The sequence below is a fragment of the Giraffa tippelskirchi genome, chromosome 2 (genome assembly GCF_054371585.1).
Source record: "Giraffa tippelskirchi isolate mGirTip1 chromosome 2, T2T-mGirTip1v1.2.pri, whole genome shotgun sequence".
In the NCBI taxonomy this organism is placed as follows: domain Eukaryota; kingdom Metazoa; phylum Chordata; class Mammalia; order Artiodactyla; family Giraffidae; genus Giraffa; species Giraffa tippelskirchi.
Window position 1 is genome coordinate 186,039,073 of NC_137276.1, and position 27,700 is coordinate 186,066,772.

Genomic DNA, 27,700 nt, shown 5'->3' on the forward strand with positions numbered 1-27,700 from the left:
TATGTATACACCCACACACATATAGACAGTGTGTGTGAGTATAGTTTTTGTATTGTATGCAGGAATGAGTAGAGCTTAATCCTTTGAGTCATTTTTATTTCTTTCTTTATGAGCTGCTTGTTCCCAAATGTTCTTTTTTATTTTCCTCTTAGATTTCTGTCTTGCTTTAATGGTAATTGTAGGTATTCTTTATATACGAAAATCAACTATTTATACATATTTAAATCTACAAGGCAAAATCCACTATAGGCAAAGTCAAAATATAAACAATATTTTAACTAACATTCCAAAGGCCCATTTTCCTTCTATCTATAATTTGTAGAGTATTTTATAGTCAACAAATGTTCCTTCATACTTCTACCCATAATTCCCATGTGAAATTCTAATAGTAAATAAATGGAAATGGCAATAAAATGGATATATTTAAACTTGAAAACAGTGCTATTAATTTTTTATTACCTAAAAGAAAAAATTAATGAGTTTCAACTTCAATGTGATGATTATATATATGGGTACATATGTATAATTTGAGATGATATTTAAATGAAAAGTATAAATGTATCAGAAAAAATATTAATCATTAACACCTGGAATAAAAACTCATTTGCACAGCGTTTTGGAAGAGTGGTCAATAAAGAGGTTGATTGCTGATCATTTTGTGTATAACATTCTGTAAATGCATCCTTAGATGATTTGAAAGGAGTACATACCATTTCAGGGAAAAGAGCTTTTGACAATTTTCAAAACACTTCTATCCCTCAGGCACTATGACCACAGTGGGCAAAACTCATGGCAGCTGAAGTAATAATAACAGAATGAAAGATGGCCTCACAAAGTTAATATAGTTACTGTAGATCCCTTCTGTGTAATATTAAGCAATATGCTTGTGTGGTATTCCTTCCAAATCACGTTTCATTGAAGTCAATGATACAGCCATCTCATTCATTTCCATACATCTTTATATAATTTCAAATGTAAGTACTTCATATAACTAATTTTACTATGTAATAAACATACTTGAAAACTGTATTGAAAATTCAAATGTGCTCAATATTTTTTTTAAATACCCTAAGTCGATAACATACAGAAACCAGCAAGTTTTAAGATGACATGACTTAAAATAGTCATGGCAAGCTACTATTTAAAAATAATAAAATAGACAGCATAGAAAGCACATTAAGTAAATCATAAGGTTTTTACATAGTACTAATGATTCAGACTGAGCATGCTGTGAGAATCCAATCATTAAATCATTCTTTATTAGATGCCAAGAAAAAGTGGACTCAACGCTGCTTGATCTCCAAATTCTGGCCAAAGTAGCTTTCAAAAACAGTAAGAAATTAAAAGCTTTGCTGACTGGATTGCTGAAACGCATAATGGTCAAAATGAATGTCAAAATGCAACTATTGCAGAAATCCACAGTTTTCTCGGATACAAAACTAAGTTAAATTCTTTAAAATATTAAGCTATTGAAAAGTCAGTTCTTTCAAATACACAATTTACATAATTTGACAATTCCTATAATTTCTATGCCTGCTTTGTGCCTTTTCTAGAATATAGGTCAGTAACAATAATTATATTTCTATTGTTTCATTGTTTTGCTCAAAGGAGTTCAGAATTTTTCATGTGTAAGCTTTAATAACAAAAAAGTGAGACAAGATCAAAAAAAGACAAGTATTATTGTCCTAGATTTATAAAGATTAAATAGCTCTAGTAACATTAATACTTATCATTATTTTTATGACTCTTTGATCAGTGTATGTTTTACCATGTTTCAGTATTTACTAACTTCTGAAAACTCAAACTGACATCGCTGTTTAATTGTGACGACTCTCTGGGGTACGGGAATCATGAATCAGAAAAGCAGCCTAAGCAGGTGGTTTACCTACAAAGATTGAGAACGGTTATTATACATTGCCAGGATAATGGCAGAGTGCCCTCTGGTGTGAGTTCTGAGAAGGCCTCATAAATTAAGGCTTTTACTCGCCCTAGAGAGGACTAACCTACTGTGTGTTTTCCCCTGGAGAGCCTCACTTTTCATCAGTCTCTGCCAATCCATTTCTGATCTGGAGGACAAAGAGGACAATGAGTCAGTCAGTTCAGTCACTCAGTCATGTACAACTCTTTGCAACCCCATGAACTGCAGCATGCCAGGCCTCCCTGTCCATCACCAGCTCCTGGCGTTTACCAAAATCCATGTCCATCGAGTCGGTGATGCCATCCAACCATCTCATCCTCTGTCGTCCCCTTCTCCTCCTGCCATCAATCCTTCCCAGCATTAGGGTCTTTTTCAATGAGTCAGCTCTTCGCATCAGGTGGCCAAAGTATTGGAGTTTCAGCTTCAACATCAGTCCTTCCAATGAACAAACAGGATTGATCTCCTTTAGGATGGACTGGTTGGATCTTCTTGCAGTCCAAGGGACTCTCAAGAGTCTTCTCCAACACCACAGTTCAAAAGCATCAATTCTTTGGCGCTCAGCTTTATTCACCGCCCAACTCTCACATCCATACATGACCACTGGAAAAACCATAGTCTTGACTAGACGGATCTTTGTTGGCAAAGTAATGTCTCTGCTTTTAAATATGCTATCTAGGTTGGTCATAACCTTCCTTCCAAGGAGTAAGCGTCTTTTAATTTCATGGCTGCAATCACCATCAGCAGGGATTTCAGAGCCCCAAAAAATAAAGTCTGACAGTGTTTCCACAGTTTCCCCATCCATTTCCCATGAAGTGATGGGACCAGATGCCATGATCTTAGTTTTCTGAACGTTGAGCTTTAAGCCAACTTTTTCACTCTCCTCTTTCACCTTCATCAAGAGGCTCTTTAGTTCTTCTTCACTTTCTGCCATAAGGGTGGTGTCATCTGCATATCTGAGGTTATTAATATTTCTCCCGGCAATCTTGATGTCATCTGCTTTTCTGAGGTTATTGATGTTTCTCCCGGCAATCTGGATTCCAGCTTGTGTTTCTTCCAGCCCAGCATGATGTACTCTGCTTATAACTTAAATAAGCAGGGTGACAATATACAGCCTTGACGGACTCCTTTTCCTATTTGGAACCAGTCTGTTGTTCCATGTCCAGTTCTAACTGTTGCTTCCTGACCTGCATACAGGTTTCTCAAGAGACAGGTCAGATGGTCTGGTATTCCCATCTCTTTCAGAATTTTCCTCAGTTTATTGTGATCCACACAGTCAAAGGCTTTGGCATAGTCAATAAAGCAGAAATAGATGCTTTTCTGGAACTCTTGCTTTTTTGATGATCCAGCGGATATTGGCAATTTGATCTCTGGTTCCTCTGCCTTTTCTAAAAGCAGCTTGAACATCTGGAAGTTCACGGTTCATGTATTGCTGAAGCCTGGCTTGGAGAATTTTGAGCATTACTTTACTAGCGTGTGAGATGAGTGCAATTGTGCGGTAGTTTGAGCATTCTTTGGCATTGCCTTTCTTTGCGATTGGAATGAAAACTGACCTTTTCCAGTCCTGTGGCCACTGCTGAGTTAAGTGAGACAATAATAGGAAACATTTGGTATGTGACAATTACTTCCTGTCAACTCTGTGCTCTTTAGTTGAATTATTACAATTATTTTTACAACAACCCTATGAAGTCAAGACTACTTTTACAACCTCTCCTGTCAAAAATTAGGGGATTAAGTTTTAGATAGGATAACTTATCTTCCCTTGAATACCCAACTTTTAAGCTGCAGGGCAGAAACTGAAACCTAAAGTCTTTGTGATGTCAGAGTCTTGGTTTTTAACCTGTTTTTCCCCTTTAACAGATTCTAAACATCTGTATAATGATTAAATGCTATCTTCAAAGGTAAAATAATCATCTCCAGTTCTTTAGACTCTGCTGTTAATTGGGGGATTTTCAAAAATATGCATTATACTAGGTCATTTAAATTCCATTGATGTAACAATGATAACTAGGGACTTCCCTGGTGGCTCAGTGGTAAAAAAACACACCTGCCAATGCAAGAGACATGGGTTTGATCCCTGGGTTAGAAAGATCCCCTGGAGAAGGAAATGGCAACCCACACCAGTATTCTTGTCTGGGAAATCCCATGGACAGAGGAGCCTGTTGGGTTATAGTCCATTGGGTCACAAAAGAGTCGGATACAACTTAGCAACTAAACATCATCACCATCAATGATAATCATGTGAAACCTTTCAAAAATAAACTTTTTAACTTTGGTAGGTTTCCTAAAATGTAGTATCTATTTAAAAAAAATAAAACTTCTAGAGCTCACTTAAAAATCCAATTACTTCAAACTCTTCACATACACAGGTGTCTTCTACAAAGATAGTATTCACCCCTAAAAGTCAGACTATCATATAAATGCAAAATGTATACTTAAACACATTTCCTTTCTTTTTCTTCACTTCTAAGTTTGCACCAGACTATATTTACTGCCAAAAATTAAACTTGAGATATTACAATGGTAATAAAAATGTCATGTAGGATATGCTTATGTACTTTTAAATGATATTAAAAGTGAGTTGTAAACTGGACTGCATAAAAGAAAAATGTGTATGGCTATTGATCTTCTTTAAGTGAGAAGGTTTTGCTGTTGCTGTGGTGGGGAGGCTTGCCACAGGAATGTAGCCAGCTCATTAATGTCCAAACTTAAAGATGAGGTGGCCTATTTTTAGACAATTAGAGAGTTGAGATAATAAAAGTTTTCTCATCTTAGAGTTCAATAGAATAATATCACAAATGATTAAGTAAATAGTTGACCTTGAAGTGTGAGTCAAATGTTTACAAATAAAAAAGAAATAAGGTTGAATATATATCTGAGGAATGCACCCGATATGATGAAATATTATAGGTACCTCAATGTCTAACCCTATGCTTTCTTGAAGTGACTTACTATTACAGAAGGAAAAAAAAAAAAAATGTACAATCATCTCAATTTTCTAGTTCCTTATAGCTCTAAAGACCTAACCCAAGATCTGTTGTTTGGCCGCATGTGGGCTACAAAAGTGTGACAATGGACATAAAATGAAGCTCCCAAAGTTAATTTTACTCTGACAGAATTGAAGAAAATGTTTTTTGTGTCATCAATTACTCCTAGACTTAACATTTCACTGTATGTAAGTCATCATGATCTTACTCTATATAAAATTACTCTACAAATATGTAGCAGAAAACTATTTTTATAAAAATAATCAATTGTAAAGCAATTATTCTCCAAACAAAAATAAACACATTTTAAAAATCAATATATCTAGTTTCAAATGAAGAGATAAAATGGTATTCCCAGTAACTAGAGTGAATCCCAAATAATTTCCACCTGAATAGCACCATGATTTTGCATAGAGGATCTTTATGTTTCCAGCGATCTCAGATTTTTTATCTTCTATGGTAGAAAGGAACACAATTTTTGTACCAGAGACTATTCATTCTTGAGATATCATCACATTTTAATAAATCTTACATTTTAAACATCAGGAAATGCAATATCTGCAACTGAATTTGGTGTTCTTTTGCTATTTCCTAGTCACTAAATGACTTCATTTATTTAGTTAAAATTTCAAAAACTGTATGACAAGTACACAGTGCAGTCTTTTGAACATTTTGCTACTACACATGTAAGTTCTGAAACTGGTTCTTTTCACTGTTTCATTGTGAAATATTTTATATTTCTATTTGAATTACATGCTCCTGTTTTAATTATTTGAATTTTATTACAAACATTATCATAGCAACTGCAGTAATGTTTATATGTATGGTACTAAAGTATACATTATTCCTAGTAATCAAAAGAGAGAAGAGACTCATAGCTCCTATTCTCAGGATTCTGTGAATCATATAATTCTCCCTCTGGCCTCACATTTAGGATCAAGAGGCTCCACATTTAGGGTAGACAGAGGACCTATTTTCCCCCTCCTATTTTCCCCATTCCATCTGGTCCCAGAAGAGATTCCTCCCTCATCCTCCCCTCAACACTAGTACCCACTTAAGAGGCAGAAGAATAGTTCATGTATACCTTTAGAGCATTACTGACAAAGGCCACAATCCTTCCTTTCATTCTTAGTTCCAGAAAATGCACTGATTTGATCAGCATCACATAGACTGCCATCATTTCCCACTTCTCAGAGTCAGTCTCCTCTCAGAATCCCATGCCATGCAAATCTGACCTAGGAATTCTCACATTCTAAGGCTCACTCTGCTTCTGTCCATATGCATAACTAAGGGGAAGTCACTTCATCTCCTTGAGCCACATTTTTCCTCTATAAAATAATGGGATTATTAGGGTTATAAAGCCACATGGGCATTAAACAGTCAGCTGGACATAGATTAGTTATCAATGCTCAATATACTTGATATCATGACTTAACTCAGTCTTCTGGATTTGTGGACTAGTGATGATGGTTAAAGGAGATATAAACAGCATGTGACACAAAACTAGCATCCCTACTCAATTAAATGTGAAAGTAACGGCTTTTATTAAGCAGATAAACCAGGGAATATTTTTATGAAAGAATGAAATGAAAACCAACCAAGCATTTGCCAATGATAGGCTCAGAGGGTAAAGAATACGCCTGCAATGCAGGACACCCAGGTTTGATCCCTGGGGTGGGAAGATTCCCTGGAGAAGGAAATGGCAATCTACTCTGGTATTCTTGCCAGGGAAATCCCATGGACAGAAGAGCTTGGAGGGCTACAGTCCATAGGATTGCAAAATGTAGGACACGACTGAGCAACTAACACGCAAAATGTAGGACACGACTGAGCAACTAACACGCTTTTAAAATAGGAAAGAATTTTCTACCATTGTATGCCAAAGCCTTTGACTGTGTGGATTGGACACAACTGAGCAACTGACCTGAACTGAGGAAGACTTAATAACATTAAGATGTCAGTTCTCCCAAACGGATGTATGGATTTACTGAAACTTCATCTAGAATCTTTTTTTTGAATATAAATTTATTTATTTTAATTGGAGGCTAATTACTTTACAATATTGCAGTGGTTTTGCCATACATTGACATGAATTCGCCATGGGTGCACATGTGTTCCCCATCCTGAACCCCCCCCTCCCACCTCCCTCCCCATCCCATCCCTCTGGGTAATTCCAGTGAACCAGCCCTGAGCACTTGTCTCATGCATTGAACCTGGACTGGCGATTCATTTCACATATGGTAATATACATGTTTCAATGCCATTTTCCCAAATGATCCCTCCCTTGCCCTCTCCCACAGAGTCCAAAAGACTGTTCTATACATCAGGTCTATTCCAAAAGACTGTTCTATACATCAGGTCTATTTCACTGTCTCGCATATAGGGTTATCGCTATGGTAACGATAAATTCCATATATATGCATTAGTATACTGTATTGGTATTTTTCGTTCTGGCTTACTTCACTCTGTATAATAGGCTCCAGCTTCATCCACCTCATTAGAACTGATTCAAATGTATTCTTTTTAATGACTGAGTAATATTCCATTGTGTATATGTACCACAGCTTTCTTATCCATTTTTCTGCTGATGGACATCTAGGTTGCTTCCATGTCCTGGCTATTATAAACAGTGCTGCAATGAACATTAGGGTACATGTGTCCCTTTCAATTCTGGTTTCCTCAGTGTGTATGCCCAGCAATGAGTTTGCTGGGTCATATGGCAGTTATATTTCCGGTTTTTTAAGGAATCTCCACACTCTTCTCCATAGGTGCTTGTGATGGGGCTGTTAAGATTTTCTATTTCTTCCTGGTTCAGTTTTGGGAACTTATATTTTTCTAAGAATTTGTCCATTTCTTCCCAGTTGTCCATTTTACTGGCATATAGTTGTTGATAGTAGTCTTTTACGATCCTTTGTATTTCTGTGTTGTCTGTTGTGATCTCTCCATTTTCATTTCTAATTTTGTTGATTTGATTCTTCTCCATTTGTTTCTTGATGAGTCTGGCTAATGGTTTGTCAATTTTATTTATCTTCTCAAAGAACCAGCTTTTGGCTTTGTTGATTTTTGCTATGGTCTCTTTTGTTTCTTCTACATTTATTTCTGCCCTAATTTTTAAGATTTCTTTCCTTCTACTAACCGAGGGGTTCTTCATTTCTTCCTTTTCTAGTTGCTTTAGGTGTAGAGTTAGGTTATTTATTTGGCTTTTTTCTTCTTTCTTGAGGTAAGCCTGTATCGCTATGAACCTTCCCCTTCAGTTCAGTTCAGTCGCTCAGTTGTGTCCAACTCTTTGCAACCCCATGAATCATAGCACACCAGGCCTCCCTATCCATCACCAACTCCAAGAATTTACTCAAACTCATGTCCATTGAGTCAGTGATGCCATCTAACCATCTCATTCTCTGTCATCCCCTACTCCTCCTGCCCTCAATCTTTCCCAGCTGCTGCAGCTGCTGCTACATGGCTTCAGTCGTGTCCGACTCCATGCAACCCCATAGACGGTAGCCCACCAGGCTCCCCCGTCCCTGGGATTCTCCAGGCAAGAATACTAGAGTGGGTTGCCATTTCCTTCTCCAATGCATGAAAGTGAAAAGTGAAAGTGAAGTCAGGCAATCGTGTCCGACTCTTCGCGACCCCATGGATTGCAGCCTACCAGGCTCCTCCGTCCATGGGATTTTCCAGGCAAGAGTACTGGAGTAGGGTGCCACTGCCTTCTCCGTTTCCAGCATCAGGGTCCTTTCAAGTGAGTCAGCTGCTCTCAAGAGTCTTCTCCAACACCACAGAGCAAAAGCATCAATTCTTCTGTGCTCAGCTTTCTTTATAGTCCAACTCTCACATCCATACATGACCACTGGAAAAACCATAGCCTTGACTAGACAGACGTTGTTGGCAAAGTAATGTCTCTGCTTTTTAATACACTGTCTAGGTTGGTCATAACTTTCCTTCCAAGGAGTAAGTGTCTTTTAATTTCTTGGCGGCAATCACCATCAGCAGTGATTTTGGACCCCCAAAAAATAAAGTCTGACACTGTTTCTCCACTGTTTCCCCATCCATTTCCCATGAAGTGATGGGACCAGATGCCATGATCTTAGTTTTCTGAATGTTGAGCTTTAAGTCAACTTTTTCACTCTGCTCTCTCGCTTTCATCAAGAGGCTTTTTAGTTCCTCTTCACTTTCTGCCATAAGGGTGGTATGTATCATCTGCTTTTCTGAGGTTATTGATATTTCTCCCAGCAATCTTGATTCCAGCTTGTGCTTCTTCCAGCCCAGCTTTTCTCATGATGTACTCTGCATATAAGTTAAATAAGCAGGGTGACAATATACAGCCTTGACGTACTCTTTTTCCTATTTGGAACCAGTCTGTTGTTCCATGTCCAGTTCTAACTGTTGCTTCCTGACCTGCATACATGTTTCTCAAGAGGCAGGTCAGGTGGTCTGGTATTCCCATCTCTTTTAGAATTTTTCACAGTTTATTGTGTTCCACACAGTCAAAGGCTTTGGCATAGTCAATAAAGCAGAAATAGATGTTTTTCTGGAACTCTCTTGCTTTTTTGATGATCCAGAGGATATTGGCAATTTGATCTCTGGTTCCTCTGCCTTTTCTAAAAGCAGCTTGAACATCTGGAAGTTCACAGTTCATGTATTGCTAAAGCCTGGCTTGGAGAATTTTGAGCTTTACTTTACTAGTGTGTGAGATGAGTGCAATTGCGCAGTAATTTGAGCATTCTTTGGCATTGCCTTTCTTTGGGATTGGGAGGAAAACTGACCTTTTCCAGTCCTGTGGCCACTGGTGAGTTTTCCAAATTTGCTGGCATATTGAGTGCAGCACTTTCACAGCATCATCTTTGAGGATTTGAAATAGCTCAACTGGAATTCCATTACCTCCACTAGATTTGTTCGTAGTGATCCTTTCTAAGGCCTACCTGACTTCACAGTCCAGGATGTCTGGCTTTAGGTGAGTGATCACACCATCATGATTATCTGGTTACATTATCATGTAACAAAACATCTAGATAATTTCAATGGGTATTTCAAGGAAAAATTGAAAAGTATTGGTCGCTCAGTCACATCCAACTCTTTGCAACTCCATGGACTATAGCCTGCCAGAGTCCTCTGAGAAATTCTCAAGAATATTGGAGGGGTTACTCATTCCCTTCTCCAGGGGAATCTTCCCAACCCAGGGGTTGAACTTGGGTGTAAAGAACACAGTGAACTCAGAGGGATTGTCACATCCTTTTGGGAAAGGAGATTTGCACTTGGAAATTCTTGATAGGGAAAAAAGGAAGGGGTGGAAGGAGGAAGGAAGGAAGGAAGGAAAGAGGGATATAATACATAGGAAAAGCTAATATTTAGGGCTGGAAAATGTGAAACCATTCTGAGCAAACGAATGCATAGCTCTGTCAACTTCTGTTTGTTTTTTCCCCTCTGTTATGAACAAGCCTTTTTGAAGCTGTTCTGTTTGCCCCTTGAAATATGTCAAATGACTCATTTCAAGTTTACCTAGAGAGTTTTGCCTTTGTATAGTTCCATCTTCTTGTCCCAGAAACAATCATTCTTGCATGGCATGATTACCTCATTTAGTGCCCTCTGAGAGCTTTTGTAGGTAGGCAATATTTCACATGCTGTTTGGTTTGTGCACTCTAAACACTGCTAAACAAAAACAAATCTATTCAGAAAAATAGCACTAGAGGGATCGGAAGCTGCAAGGGATAGAATCATTTTCAAAGATGAAGTGGCCCAAAGCTTTGCTTTCCTTCAGAGTCCAAAAGAAAAGCAGTTTTATAAATGACATTAGAAGAGTAAGCAAAGAAATGAGCTGAGGCAGAGGGAGGCTGTGTGTATATATGCATATTTGAGAACTGTGATTAAACTGGGGCCACATTTTGCTTTACTATAAATGACTATTTGTAGGTACTTGTATAATGAAAAACAGATATGAAATCAACCACTTACAGGTTAATTTCACTTTTTCAATATAAGTCAAATTCTTAGCAAACAATGAATCTACCACAAAATCAATGCAATCAGGTTCTTCCTATAGACAAAATGACCAATGACTGTTTCAGTGGTGTGTTGTTCACAGGGCCCAAAAAAACAGCTACACAATTGGCTTAGAGGGTAATACCGCAGAACACTCCATGCAATGGGAACAATAAATGTATCTAATAAAGCTTTCTCCCAGCTAGATGGGCAATTAAGGAATACAGTTTTGCCACAAAACTGTCACTTGAACCATGTCTCTTCCTCTCTCTGGACAGCACAAGAGGTGTTTTTTCCAAATGAAGCCTTTTCTTGGTAACCTGTTTTCAGATAAGGACTAATAACTGCTATTGAGCCAGGCTTTTTGGCCCTACTGAAACAGTTAGATTGGCCATCTACTTGGGCTGGAAAAATTACATCTATCAAGCCAACCCAAAAGGTTTATTATATAGCCTTGGACCTTGTTAAGAATATTAAAACTAGGGAAGCACCAAGGATCATCCAGAAAAACCCCAATCAGATCTGCCCAAAAAAGTTATACCATTAAAGCATGTTTTGTAGGACTAGCATTAATTAAAGAAATATAAAACTAACAAGAAAGTTGCTCTATAAAGACTCAAGCATTCTTTGGTTTAATTGATAAGCCCTTCCTACTGGTCAATATATTTTACAGAGTTTTGTTTCAATTCATCATAGACTAAGGAAAACATGCTATATGATTAATTAAAATATAGTTGATTTAGCATTTTATTCTATGTGGCAACTGTATTCTTAATTGGGAATATAGCAGGATCCACAGCTAAGTGAATTTAACTACAGCATAATATGAATCAGATGTGCTTTTGTAAGTGTCATTTTATTTTCTGTAGCACATACTCTCATCCCTCTCTCTTCCTTGTCACTGTCTTTTCTTGTAATTTCTTTTTCTCTAAAATAAATTTTGTTATCAGAGATACAGACCCTGATGTAGGACAGATATGGTGATCACAATACATAAAAAATAAACTTCCAAGTTAAATCAACAGCAAATTCATCCCCTCCCGTCCATATTCATTACTATTACTCTCAACATTTATGTTTGTCCAATTTAGTACTTTGTTTTACAGGTTAGAGGTTACAGAGGAAAGAGGTACTGGATAAATTTTAGGTTTTATTAACATAACAGTAAAATCTTGCTATGTTAATATAAAATGCTACCATTATACCATTCAGAACTTGAAATATATATATCTTCAGAATTTGAAAATGTATATATACATACACACACACACACATGAAAGGGTATTGTCTGAAAAATGAAGTGAAGTTAAAGTCACTCAGTTGAGTTCAACCCTTTGTTACTGTATAGTCCATGGAATTCTCCAGGCCAGAATACTGGAGTGGGTAGCCTTTCCCTTCTCCAGGGGATGTTCCCAACCCAGGGATCCAGCCCAGGTCAAGTGGATGATAAAACTAATAGTTCCAAAACATTATCTCCTTCTCAAGTTTTTCTTTAGTCAGATATAATAAACATATGACACATAACAATCAAGAAAAGCAGTTATTTGTGGGAACTGAATTCAGATCTTTTGCCTTCTGTAGACCCAATTTCTCAACTATAAAAAAAAAAATATATAGTTATCCTATGGCAACTTAAAAAGGAAAAGAAATACCTGTGAAAGAGTTTTAATGAATTCTTAATAACATGAACTTAGTTCAATACTCTCTGCACATTTTAAACTGATTTTTTAAAGTTTTCCTAGAATGTGAGCATTTCTTCAGTGTAAGTGAGAATAATATGAAGCATAATTCTCCTCAAGACAGAAACCTGATATGGTATTTTTTAACCTGGAATGACTAACCTGATTTATAATACCTAATTTATAGTGGATATAATGAAAAACTCTAAGGATACAATAAAAGGTTCTTTTCATATTAAAAAAATCAATTTTACTCACAGGTTATAATAAGACTCTGGAATTTTGATAGTAAAATTCATTTCTAGAGTGTTGTTTTACACTCCTGACCTGCATGCATATAGGTTTATTATGGTACAATGGCTAAAGTTGCCACTTCTTGTGCATTAGTATTTAGTTTTCTGAAGTGAGTTTTCTCTCTTTCTCTCCTCCCCCATCTTGCTCACAACACAGACACACACACACACACACAAACACACACAAATCTACTATCAAAAAAAATAATTTCATGACTTTATGAAAATAGATTATCAGAAGGAAGAAAGGTAAGTCAAATTATGATCTTATGATCTCGTCCAGGTCCCCCAGGTACCATTACCATGTGGTGAATGAAGCTACATTTATTACATTATTTGCAATGTCTAAAATTTTAATTTTCCGCTGTGAACCATCTAAGGTCTGTCTGGGATAGTCGGAAATGTGTTTCTAATTGCTTTTTCCATGTAAAAGAGATACAACAGATTACCAACAACAGAACTATTAATCATCCATCTAAGTGCAGCTTCTCTTCTGCATGTAATATTTATAAGTGTTTATATACTCCTGGCTAATGCTAACAATCAATGCCTATTTGATGAGCCAACCTATGCAACTGTCAAATGCCTGAAACTCATCAAGAGATTAAGTTTATTCTTGGCTTCTGTTACAGATTGTATTTGTGATTAAAAGAAAGAAAGAAAAGATATCATTCTGAAGTTTCTATTAGGAATGGGAAAATGATTTAGCTGCATTTTTCTTGTAGATAGCAGAAACCCTTTTATTACTATTTTCTTATATCAATAATAATAACAAAATAGGAACAAATGGTTTATTCTATCACTGTGTTTGTGAAAGGCATCCCAATGTACATTTCTGTGATGTTGGAATTAAAAACAAAATCCAATTACTTTAATCAGTTCAGTTCAGTTGCTCAGGCGTGTCCGACTCTTTGTGACCCCATGAATTGCAGCACGCCAGGCTTCCCTGTCCATCATCAACTCCCCGACTCTATCCAAACCCATGTTCATTGAGTCAGTGATGCCATTCAGCCATCTCATCCTCTGTCGTCCCCTTCTCCTGCCCCTAATCCTTCCCAGCATTAGGGTCTTTTCCAATGGGTTAACTCTTCCCATGAGGTGGCCAAAGTACTGGAGTTTCAGCTTCAACATCAGTCCTTCCAATGAACACCAGGACTGATCTCCTTTAGGATGGATTGATTGGATCTCCTTGCAGTCCAAGGGACTCTCAAGAGTCTTCTCCAACAACACAGTTCAAAAGCATCAATTCTTCGGCGCTCAGCTTTCTTCACTGTCCAACATGACCACTGGAAAAACTATAGCCTTGACTAGAGGGACTTTTGTTGGCAAAGTAATGTCTCTGCTTTTAAATATGCTATCTAGGTTGGCCATAACCTTCCTTCCAAGGAGTAAGCGTCTTTTAATTTCTTGGCTGCAATCACCATCAGCAGTGATCTTAGAGCTCAAAAAAATAAAGTCTGACACTGTTTCCACTGTTTCCCCATCTACTTCCAATGAAGTGATGGTACCAGATGCCATGATCTTAGTTTTCTGAATGTTGAGCTTTAAGCCAACTTTTTCACTCTCCTCTTTCACTTTCATCAAGAGGCTCTTTAGCTCTTCTTCACTTTCTGCTGTAAGGGTGGTGTCATCTGCATATCAGAGGTTATTGATATTTCTCCTGGCAATCTTGATTCCAGCTTGTGTTTCTTCCAGCCCAACATTTCTCATGATGTACTCTGCATATAAGTTACATAAGCAGGGTGACAATATACAGCCTTGATGTACTCCTTTGCCTATTTGGAACCAGTCTGTTGTTCCATGTCCAGTTCTAACTGTTGCTTCCTGACCTGCATACAGGTTTCTCAAGAGACAGGTCAGATGGTCTGGTATTCCCATCTCTTCAGAATTTTTCAGTTTATTGTGATCCACACAGTCAAAGGCTTTGGCATAATCAATAAAGCAGAAATAGATGTTTTTCTGGAATTCTCTTGCTTTTTCGATGATCCAGCAGATATTGGCAATTTGATTTCTGGTTCCTCTGCCTTTTCTAAAACCAGCTTGAACGTCTGGAAGTTCACGGTTCATGTATTGCGGAAGCCTGGCTTGGAGAATTTTGAGCATTATTTTACTAGCATGTGAGATGAGTGCAATTGTGCAGTAGATTGAGCATTCTTTGGCATTGCCTTTCTTTAGGATTGGAATGAAAACTGACCTTTTCCACTCCTGTGGCCACTGCTGAGTTTTCCAAATTTGCTGGCATATCGAGTGCAGCACTTTCACAGCATCATCTCTGAGGATTTGAAATAGCTCAACGGGAATTACATCACCTCCACTTGCTTTGTTCATAGTGATGTTTTCTAAGGCCCACTTGACTTCACATTCCAGGATGTCTGGCTCTAGGTGAGTGATCACACCATTGTGATTATCTGGGTCATGAAGATCTTTTTTGTACAGCTCTTCTGTGTATTCTTGCCACCTCTTCTTAACATCTTCTGCTTCTGTTAGGTCCATAAAATTTCTGTCCCTTATCGAGCCCATCTTTGCATGAAATGTTCCTTGGTGTCTCTAACTTTCTTGAAGAGATCTCTAGTCTTTCCCAATCTGTTGTTTTCCTCTATTTCTTTGCATTGATCACTGAAGAAGGCTTTCTTATCCCTCCTTGCTATTTTTTGGAACTCTGCATTCAGATGGGAATATCTTTCTCTTTCTCCTTTGCTTTTCACTTCTCTTCTCTTCCCAGCTATCTGTAAGGCCTCCTCAGACAGCCATTTTGCTTTTTTCATTTTTTGTGTTTCTTTTCCATGGGGATGGTCTTGATCCCTGTCTCCTGTACCATGTCACGAACCTCTGTCCATAGTTCATCAGGCACTCTGTCTATCAGATCTAATCCCTTAAATCTATTTGTCACTTCTACTGTATACTCATAAGGGATTTGATCTACGTCATACCTGAATCGACTAGTGGTTTTCCCTACTTTCTTCAATTTAAGTCTGAATTTGGCAATAAGCAGTTCATGATCTGAGCCACAGTCTGCTCCAAGTCTTGTTTTTGCTGACTGTATAGAGCTTCTCCATCTTTGGCTGCAAAGAATATAATCAATCTGATTTCGGTGTTGACCATGTGGTGATGTCCATGTGTAGAGTCTTCTCTTGTGTTGTTGGAAGAGGGTGTTTGCTATGACCGGTGTGTTCTCTTGGCAAAACTCTATTAGCCTTTGTCCTGCTTCATTCTGTACTCCAAGGCCAAATTTGCCTGTTTCGCCAGGCGTTTCCTGACTTCCTACTTTTGCATTCCAGTCCCCTATAATGAAAAGGACATCTTTTTTGGGTGTTAGTACTAAAAGGTCTTGTAGGTCTTCATAGAACCGTTCAACTTCAGCTTCTTTGGCGTTACTGGTCAGGGCATAGTCTTGTATTACTGTGATATTGAATGGTTTGCCTTGGAAACGACCAGAGATCCTTCTATAGTTTTTGAGATTGCATCCAAGTACTGCATTTCGGAATCTTTTGTTTACCATGATGGCTACTCAGCTATAGTTTAGCTGAAGACTTTCAGACTTTAGAATATATGTTGCTGCTGCTGCTGCTAAGTCGCTTCAGTTGTGTCCGACTCTGTGCGACCCCATAGACGGCAGCCCATCAGGCTCCCCCGTCCCTGGGATTCTCCAGGCAAGAACAATGGAGTGGGTTGCCATTTCCTTCTTCAATGCATGAAGGTGAAAAGTGAAAGTGAAGTTGCTCAGTCATATCTGACTCTTCGTGACCCCACGTACTGCAGCCTACCAGGCTCCTCCGTCCATGGGATTTTCCAGACAAGAGTACTGGAGTGGGTTGCCATTGCCTTCTCCGTTAGAGTATATGAATTCTCATCAATTTTCAAATATGGTCTGGTTACATGTCTTGTTATTTTGCTGTTATTTTTTATTAAGAATATGATTTGCTTTCTTGGAGTGATGCCTATTAACTGTGGGCCAACCTTTTTTTTTTTATTTTGGATGCTAAAGTTGTAGGAGTGTATTATAAATCAATATATGATATTATGAATTTTTCTTCTAATTTCAGTATCAAATAAAGTGAAATTTCCAGGTTATATTTTAAATTTAAAATTTCATAAATCATTCTCATTTTGTAGAGTAACTCATAAAAGTGAAAAAGTGAAAGTGTTGGTCGCTCAATCGTCCGACTCTTTGCAACCCCATGGACTATATATCACTTGTCAGGCTTCTCTGTCTGTGGAATTCTCCAAGCAAGAATACTGGAATGGGTAGTCATTGCCTTCTTACATCCAGACAAGAATACTGGAGTGGGTAGTCATTGCCTTCTTACATACGTCTACAAACTAGTGTAGTTTTAATACTTAATACATTCTTAATTCATAATTACTTGATTATCAAACTTAATTTGGGAGCCTTAAACATTTTTCTATAGGATTCAAACCAAAGCAATTTTGATGCCTGCATGCACTCACTTAATAATCTATAAGTACATGCTATGTAGAGTATACCATACCATTCTATAAAGATTCCAAGATTACTTATCACAAAATTTATATTTTTAGAGGAAAAAGTTGGCCACAGCAAGTTTATCCCCAATATACAAGTGCTACATAAATGATCACTAAGGAAGTGCAGTGGGAGCTTAGGAAATGATTCCTAGACAGTCTGAAGACAGTATCTCAGAGAAAATGAGACATAAGTTTTGCCAACAAGTGTAGTTGGGATGTGAATAAAGAAAGGAAGGAGAGGAGCTCTGGTGGGAGGCAGGCTGTAAGCAAAGACTCAGGTGTGGAAGTGATTTGTGTAGCTCAGTTTGCATATCCAGGAGATGGGGGGTTGGGAGGGGAGGAGAGTTTCTGTTGAAAAAGATGAACTAGCTGGAGAGATGTTTCTGAAGGCAGTGAGTAAGCAGACTGTGTAGGAAGGGAGGGATTGCCTTTCAGACCCAGAGTCTGTATTTTACCTTGTAATAGAAATCCATTTTAAAATGATCCATAGAAGGTGACAAATCAGAAGCAGAATTTCATAAACATTTATCTAAACGCAGTTGCAGGTAAAAAGAGTTTCACTGCCAGGAGACAAGTTAGACTATCATCTCAGAAGTACTGTCAAACCATCCCTGGGCCAGGCCACAGGAGGGATATCCTGATGAAGGACTAAGAATTTGTGAGAATTGGAGAATCACGTTTTGCTTTTCTTCCTCATGGCTGGAATTTTAAAATGATGGATCATTGTGAGGAGGGAAATCAAATGAACCAGGGGCTCAGGAAATTTGTCCATTACTTGAGGGTGCCTCCTGTAGGTTTCTGGGCTCTCAAATCTCCAGAAACTATTACTGACACACATGGCTTGTTGTTTTCAGGAATTAGTGTCATTCTAGACACTGGAGATATGGTGTATTCAAAGTGGACATCGGGCAAATAAGATGAGATCACAAATACAGTCATTTACCTTACAAATCTCACTCATCCCACATCATCCTCTTTCCTTTTCCTTACTGTCTACCTTCATCTCAGCCCACAAGCCCTTCCTCCTCCATTTCTGTTTTTATTATCAGTATTTTCTCTTGTCTATCTTCTCCTTTTTTTAGTCCTTTCCCTGTTTGGTGGTAAAAGGCATAGCAGAGATACAGAGCAGGAAGGAAGAGAAAATAGCAAGTGCCTTACTTCTAGAAACTCTGGAGCATTCACTATAGGAAAAATTCATTCCTGAGTGTTAACAGACTTCATGAGAGCAACCAGAAATAGTGATAATTACAAAAGCTAAAAAATGACCTTTCCTTAATTAATCGTTTCCTCTCTTTTTCATCTGTTCTTTCCGTATAAGTATTGCTATCACAGTTTCTAAGCATGCCAGGTAGCCTGGATACTAGTGATGGAGACTTGGATTATCATCAGATGGAATGATACCATAAGGCAAGTTCCCTGTATAGGGCCTTGCCAAATAGAGCAAGCATGAGGAGAGTCTTTGTAACAGATATTCTGGGTGTCTTCACTTTCCCACTCAACTCTCACCGGGATACAGGCTAGAGAAGACATTGGGCAATGGAGATACCCTGATTCTTAACACTTCTTATCCAAGAACCAATGATTGCACAATCCAATGAATATAGTACAGCCTTTCACCATTTCTTCTTATACCCAATACTGAATTGAATATACTCTAAGTGATAACCATCTGGAAGAACTTTAAATACAAAAAGTATATACCACTACCAGTTACATTTGCTTAATATGCATGTATATTTACACAGTTTTATTTTTTCAATGAAAAGAGAAAATGGCAGTTTGGGGGAGGGTTATTCCTGTTACACTTTGTTTCCTAAATTCATCTGATAGCACTGCAGCGTGGGTCATTGTTTCAGTTCAGTTCAGTCGCTCAGTCGTCTCCGACTCTTTGTGACCCCATGGAATGTAGCATGCCAGGCTTCCCAGTCCATCACCAACTCCTGGAGCTTACTCAAACTCATGTGCATCGAGTAGGTGATGCCATACAACCATCTCATCTGTCATCCCCTTCTCCTCCTGCCTTCAATCTTTCCCAGCATCAAGGTCTTTTCATATGAATCAGTTCTTCACATCAGGTGGCCATACCCTAAAATCTAGACTCAATTTAAATCTTTAGGAGGAAGAAACCTAGACCCATGCTGTAGAGACAACAAAATTCAGCTTGCTGTACAAAGTTTAGACTGTTCACCACTATTTTTCAAGCGTCAGATTTTGTAGCAGGAGGCTGGACATACTGAGAAACATCTTTGGAATTTTTCAACAAGTTTCTTCTAGCTGTTCAGTATTTTTGACAGGTATGTAGCCTTTCTGATAGATAATGGAAGTTAATTAAACATAGCACATGCTATATTTATAATATTTTACCGGTAGAGTTTAGCACAATTCTGCTGACATTGCTTCTTCAAAAAATATTTACAAATTTCATTTTATTGGGCTGGTTGAACATTAAAATCAGACTTCAATTCTCCAACTAAAGTGTAAGATTATTACAGAAAGCTCTTCTTGCTCAAATGAAATATAAAGCATGCAGGGTGGGGGATAAAAATGTCCTAAGCTCTCAGAGGCAATTACGTCCATTAGTTGCAGTTCTCCTTCAAGAGGGAGAGGATAATCTAATTGAATAGCCATATGTGCTCGTTGATCAGGTTGATGCTTTGCATTTTAGTATAGTTGGCATTTATGAAAAGAATCCTTCACTTGAAAAATCTTTAAAATGGTCAAAACACACAATTTATCATCTTGATCCACTCCTTACTGACTTTTTACATTATGCATAGATTTAAAGTAAGGTGACTGGTATTTAAGCACTGAACAGATGTTTTAAGCATAGATATCTATCACATATTCTCCTGAATTGCACACCTAACAGGAGATTGTCATCAGCACCAAACAAATCATTTATAAATAAATACAGTTTTGAGTAGAGTTTACAAAATTATGTTAAAGTCAATCAAATGCCAAGTCAAGGACTGATTTGGACAGAAATGATCTATAAATTTTAAAAGAATTATAAACATAAGCTCTCCAGAGGGAAACAGCTATTTTAATTTTGTGTATGATAAAGTAGTCGTGGTGTCACTGATAAAGTGATTTTGCAACGAATTTTCAGGGAATATTAAGGATGGATAATATTTTCTAAATCACAATATACTGTCATAATCTAATACAAATCATAGATCCATTAATCAATCAGATGGTGTGCATGCTCTTTAAAGAACTGCTTGATATGTATCTAATACTACTTGGTCAGCAAAGCTACCTTATGCTCAGAGAAAAATTTAAGACATAAACTATATTTATATACATATTTTAAAAATTATCTTAATTAAAATATTAAGTATCTGATTAGGATTTCCATTCACTGGGAATTGAATGTATTTTTTAAAACACTTCATTATCATCTTTCTTTCACAAATTAACATGTAATTCTGAGAACTTAGAAGAATGTAGTGAATATTTTCCCTAGAGGGTAAAAGTGTCAAATTCAGCTTCCATAAATAAGTTTCCAGAGATATCATTGTTACAGGCTGAATTGTGTCCTCCTCCCCAAAATGCTGATGTTCAGGTACTAACACCTCCACCTCACAATGTAACTGTATTGAAGGGCAGGTCCTTTAAAGAGGCAATCAAGGTCATATGACGCAGTTAACGTGGGCCCTAAGATAATAGGACTGGTGTCCTAATGGGATACAAACATGCAGAGAGACCATGTGAAGACAGAGGAAGAAAAGACCACGGACAAGCCAAGAGAGGCTTCAGAATAAAAAAATCAAGGATTATGGGTTTGGAAGAGCTTTAGAGAGTTTTCTTGTTTGAAGTCCTCAATATCCATTCATCTCTCTGATAATATACAATTTCTTTTAGAGAATTACAACTGCTTCTTCCTCACTGTCATTTTCTGGTGACTAGAGGCTTTTCTGCCTGTACTTCAAAGATGGGATCTTAATTTGGACAGGTGGATTTCTTTCCATGGACTCTGAATCTTGAGGGGAGTAAAAGAAGTAGGGAATAAGTGGTTTTAATGCATTTATTTTCCCTGAGAAAACTGAATGAGACTCTCAAATCCCACTACCAATAAAGTGAAAGCAAGAGAAAGAGCTTCGAAACTGTGAATGCCTGTAGTCAACTGATAATTTATATCAATGACATATCTTCTCTATTCCAATCCATGTGGTTACAAAGGAACTTCTTCTTGAACTTTATGATTTTTTTTAAAGTTTCATACAATTTACTTAGTACAGGATGTTATCTTGGCTGGCAAGGTCGGTTGCTGACACAACATCTATTTTCTTATAGCTTAGTCCACAGAGCACCTTAGTACCATTCCCATTACCAGAGACATCACCAGAGCCAAACTAAAGTAAATAGGGTGCAAGAAATCTGTGGGAATTTGACCTACTACTGTTAGGGAATGGTCAATATATTCCTTGAGCCTTAATGGGGCTAGAAATTATTTTCACTGTAGTCCCAGTATTATCCATACAGTTTACAGAATAATCTTTTCCAACCCAGACAACTTGTGATTTTTATTATAGTTCAATGTATGATGATACAGTTTGGAGTTTGACCTAACAACTACACGGCATTTAACTTATATGAAAACATATTCAGGGTTTCCAAAAACCAATCTATAAATGAACTTTTGAAAAAATTATAAATATGAAGATGTCTACATTTTACGCCTGTCCTAGAAAGTGAAAATATTTGAGGCAGCAGTTTTTCAATGATGATTTATTTATTCTGTAAAAATTTTCTGCATTAATATTTTGGATTGAATAACTTTCCAATTACTAGAAATTTCAAAAGTCATAACATATGTGATAAAGATGCAAGATGCTTATTTATTTTAATTCACTCTTTGCTATTCAATTAACCAAAGACCACCACAAAAAACTTTTCTTAGAGCTAATAGAAAAACTTAAGTGACTTAAAGGTCAACTGTAGGGATAATCCTGATGTTTACCCCCACTTCCTGTTCAGCCACTGCAAGTATTTAGCAATTAGTTATTAAGTCAAGTAATAAAGAAGGAAACTCTGGCTATCATAAAAGTCATATTTCTTTCTACAGTTGTTCATATGCCAAGCCATACACAAAACACATACAGGTACATGTACCTGTCTCTATCAGACACCACTCCCGCTTCAACCAGATATTAGTATCTTCCCTTAACACTCTGGAAAGCAGTAGCAATATTTTATCTGACTAAGCTTTCTTTGGAAGAATTTCTGAAATCCTAGCTACAATCTATTCTACTAGTTGAAGACACCTCAGGTTGTCTCACATATGCAATCAAATAGTTATTATTGTCATGCTCTTCCACTGTGGAGCCTGACGAGCTACAGTCCATGGGGTCACAAAAGAGTCAGACACAACTGAGTGACTAATACTTTTCCATTGTGGAAAATCTGTCAGCACGTATATTTCTATACCTTATTCATGCAATTATTCTGGAAATAACTTCAGCCACTGTTATGAATTGTTTTACAACAATGTGATCCAATGGGGAATGGTGTAGAAAGAAAGTTTGACTTTACTCCCACTTGAGTTGTGTCTCATTCTTGTATAAGTCAGAGAGATGTGCTGTTTGTGTTCTTACTGCCTTATAGAAATTGTACTGTCTTAGGATTTTTTCAAAAAAGCTCTAACAGTTCTTAGGGAAAGAGGAAAATAAGAGCAAAACAAATATGCTAACACATATATATGCATGTATATGTTGCTGGTAAGAATGTAAAATCATACAGCTTTGGAAAGATGATTAGTAGTTTCTTACCCTATGACTAGTGATTTCACTCCTAGGTACTTACCCAAGAAAAGTGGGAGGAAATGTGTCCACGAAAATATTTACAAATGAATACTCACAGAGACCTTATTTATTATATCTAAAACATGGAAACAGCTGAACTTTCCATTAAATGGGATTAGAAAAATAAAATTTGAAATCTTCAGATGATTCTACTCAGAAATGAAAAGAATGCAGATATAGAAAATAACAAGAATGAATATCAACTTGCTATGTTGAGAAGAAGCCAAATACAAAGCAATACAAAGTGTAAGATTCTGTTTATATGAAATTTAAGAACAAGCAGAACTCATCATCTGTAATGATTAATATAAACAATGGGATTCTTTTGAAGATTGGGGATGACAAAAACTATGCACAAGCATGGTTTTGGAGTGAGGGAATGTCCTGTATATTTGGGTGATGACTGTATTATACAGATTTAAAATTCTCATTGAACTCAACACTGAAGATATATCAAATGTATTGCATGTAAATCATGCTTCAATCATTACAAAAACACTCCGTTGTAATTCAAGTTAAACTCTCTCCAGTTCCACACCCTAAAGACCACCATGGATTTCTTTAGGACCAAACTTAGCCATTTCTAATCATTATTCCTTTTGACTTAACCTCCTCAATGTGCACTCATAATTTATTTCTTCAATACTTTAATAATTTTTATAAACTAATAATGGATACCCACAACTCACATGGGACCCTTGCTATTCATTATCCTGTATTTTTCACACATAATGACTACCACCCACTTGATACGTATCAATTTAGCATAGTCAATAGGCTGTTGCTGCTGCTGCTGGTAAGTCGCTTCAGTCGTGTCCGACTCTAAGGGACCCCATAGACGGCAGCCCACCAGGCTCCTCCGTCCCTGGGATTCTCCAGGCAAGAACACTGGAGTGGGTTGCCATTTCCTTCTCCAATGCATGAAAGGGAAAAGTGAAAGTGAAGTCGTTCAGTCGTGTCCGACTCTTCGCGACCCCATGGACTGCAGCCTACCAGGCTCCTCCGTCCATGGGATTCTCCAGGCAAGAGTACTGGAATGGGTTGCCATTGCCTTCTCCAAGTCAATAGGCACTGATTCTCTATTTTAAAGAAATAACCCCTTAAAGAAAGAAATGACAACATGCTCCAGAGTTCTTGCTGGAAAATTCCAAGGGTAGACGAGCCTGGCAGGCTACAGTCCATGGGGTGGCAAAGAGTCAGACATGACTGGGCAACTGAGCTCGCACGCACGCACACAGGTAATAAAGGCAATAGTAAAAATCATGTATAAATTAAACATTAAAAATGTATAAAATATATATCAGATTAGTTCATAGCTCATGTTGCTATACAGTTCGGCTTCTGTATTCTGCAGAGACTAAATTCAAGAATGATTCGGGGATAAGAGCTTTGTAATTTCCCCACTCATCTTATTATTATCCTGTTGCAGGTTATGAATATATTGTAAGCAAACACTAATCACTTCAGATACAAGGCAGAGGTTAAGTTAAATGTATAAGCAAAGCCATATACCTAGAAAATCTTTCATTAAAATAACTCATTGACATTTCATTAAAATGTGAATTCTGAAGATTGACATTTAGATTCTGAAAAACATTTAAAAAATCTTGGTTCACTTTCAAATTTTACTAACCCAAGAAGACAGAAAAAATACTGCAAGAGTTCTCTCAATCAAAATTCTTAAAACATATGCCCTTGTTATAGGTTGAATTGTGATCCCCAAATTCATAAATTGAAGTCCTAACCTCAGATTTCAGGGTATGATCTTATTTGGAAATGAAGTTTTGCAGAGATAATAAAGTTATAATAAAGAACAGAATAGAACATAATTCAATATGATGGGTGTCATTATCAACATGGGAAACTTGAAGATAGAAATACTTACAGAAAAAGGGTCATATGAACTGAAGTTAACCATGCAAATAAGCCAAGAAAAGAGGCTTGAATTATAACCTTACCTCACAGCACACAGAAGAAGCCAACCCTGCCAATAGCTTGATTTCAGTCTTCTAGCCTCCAGAACACTGGAACTGTAAATTTCCATTTCTTGAGCTACCTAGCTTTTTGGTATTTTGTTAATGGCAGCCCTTTATTTAATGATAACATCTTATTTATTCCTCTGTAGCAGACTTTATTTGAAATCCAAATATAAGAAGCTCTAATCCATTGGTTAAAGTTCAATTCAAGGTATCCATATTATTTGCCAGAGCTACCGTAACACAGACTGGGCAGGTTAAACAAAAACAACAAAAAATTTCCCTCTGTCCAAAAAGCTCAAAGTCCAAGACCGAAGGTCAGCAGGTTTGATTTTTTCCTGCGGTCTCTTTGGCTGGCTGACAGCGGCCTTCTTGTTGCATCCTCATGGCCTTTCCTCTGCATGCGTGCATCCAGGTGTCTCCCCTCCTTCTTATAAGGACACCTGTTCTGTTAGATTGGGGCCCCATGCTTAGGACTTCACTTTAACTTTTATTAACCCTGTTAAAGGCCCTATTGCCAGATACGGTCACCTTGGGGATTAATGCTTCAACATATGAATTTGGGAGGCACACAATTCAATCCATAACAATACCTGAGGCAGGTTCCACTAAGAAAATATTCATAATTACTGAAGATTACAGAAAAGACCCTGATGCTGGGCAAGACTGAAGGCAAAAGGCAAAGGGGCAGCAGAGGATGAGATGGTTAGCATCACTGACTCAAATGGGAGATAGTGGAGGATAGAAGAGCCTGGCATGCTACAGTCCATGAGGTTACAGTCAGACATGACACCGACAGAACAATATTTGAAACACCAATTAGTACAATTCATCTCTCACTTTGAGATGGTTTCTTAGAGAATCCTAATCTTATTTTCTGCTATGTCCTAAAAGTATAACAGAAGAAACAAAACAGAGAAACTACCCTCAATAGTCATGAGGGTAGTTTCTCTGTTTTGTTTCTTCTGTTATTTAAACTTATAAATGGCTATAGAAAAACAAGTTTTTTCTAGCATAAATGCATAATACTTCAACTCAAATTTTGTTTGAAATGTTAACAAATGGTACTACATATTAACATTAGAAAAGATAATTATAAGACAGTAGTGTCCAAAAAGAATAATAGAACCAATGCAAAATATGTATCAGGAAAGAAAATGGTATGAGATGTTCCGCATAATAAGACTTATTTAAAATGACAAATAGGCGCACTTGCTGCATGCTCCAGTCACTCAGTCTTGTCTGACTCTTTGTGACCCCATGCACTGTAGCCTACCATATGTAACATAGAAAGCTAGCTGGAAGCAGCTGTGTAGCACAGAAAAATTAGATTGGTGCTCTGTGATGAACTAGAGGGGTGGGATGGGGTGGTGCTGGAGGGAAGCTCAAGAAGGAGGGGATGCATGTATAGTTATAGCTGGTTCACATTGTTTTACAGCAGAAACCAACATAACATTGTAAAGCTATTATCCTCCAATTAAAATTAAATAAAATGTTAATTTAAAAAAGAACCTCTTATCAGGGAGTTCCCTGGTGGTCCAGTGGCTAAGACTACTCTCTCCCAATGCAGTGGGTCCAGGTTCTAATCCTGGTCAAGGAAATAGATACTACATGCTGCAACTAAGATGTGACATAGCCAAACAAACAAACAAACAAAAATCACTTTATCAGAAGTTTTTTCTCAGCTACTTCAGAAATGTCTTCTCCATGCACAATAAATTCATGGAAATCATCAGAAATATAAAATAAAATGACAAGATCCAATGACTTTATACTTCAATGCATTCGGCTTACCACACCCTTTTATGTTATCTAGTTCACTTTCAAGGCCACATATCCTACAGTATACCCTTTAGCAGCCACATCCACCAAGAAATACTATCACACAGAAATGTTGATAACATTTTAGTCATAAATTAAAAATTATATCCTGCTAACAAAATCTCGAACAAAATAGAGTCATGTGGTATTTGTATCTTGTGGAAAGAAAGGCTTTTTTCTGTTTTGCATTTTTCCTTTGTATGTATTTCTTTAAATATAACTCCACTGATCAATTTTCTCAATTATATGTTGCACATTTTTCAAATTAAAATAATTTCAAGAAACACTAAATAAAATTTAGATACCTTTCTCCCATTTTATAATCCACTCTCCCAAATTAGAGTTAATGCTCCTGTATTTATCCATCCAAAATATTTTCCACAGCACACAAACACATCTATTCAGGTGCAGAATTATAATTTTTTCCTAAGATATATTAGGTAAACTTTTTTCCTATTTAAAAGTATATATTATGGTAGATTTACCACAATTTTGAATACTCAAGTAAACAAGATTCCAATTGTAACAGTAGATTTCCAAAAATTAGTTTACCACATGTTTTGAGCAATTGCAAAAAAACTGAAAAACAGTACTTAGCACCCTGAGAAATAAAACTGAGACAGAAAGCTAGTATGGTTGATAATATTCTCACACGTTTAATTAAAATTCAAATATGTTACTGTTTAGCCAGAAACTGTTTTTAGTCTTTAATGGAGACTTGAATATTACGGTGGGTAGGAAAGGACAGGTCAAAGATCCTGTTA

General features: G+C 37.2%; 1 long non-coding RNA gene across 1 annotated transcript in view; it reads right to left on the reverse strand.

Annotated features, from left to right (window-relative positions):
* Nucleotides 1-1,233: 1,233 nt before the first annotated feature.
* LOC145539904 (uncharacterized) overlaps nucleotides 1,234-27,700 on the reverse strand; it is a 100,079-nt gene continuing 73,612 nt past the window's right edge. The window contains exons 4-5 of the long non-coding RNA XR_014078040.1: nucleotides 2,189-3,491; nucleotides 1,234-2,066 (exon numbers count right to left, since the gene is read on the reverse strand). This is a non-coding gene — a long non-coding RNA (uncharacterized LOC145539904). The remainder of the gene's footprint in view (nucleotides 2,067-2,188; nucleotides 3,492-27,700) is intronic.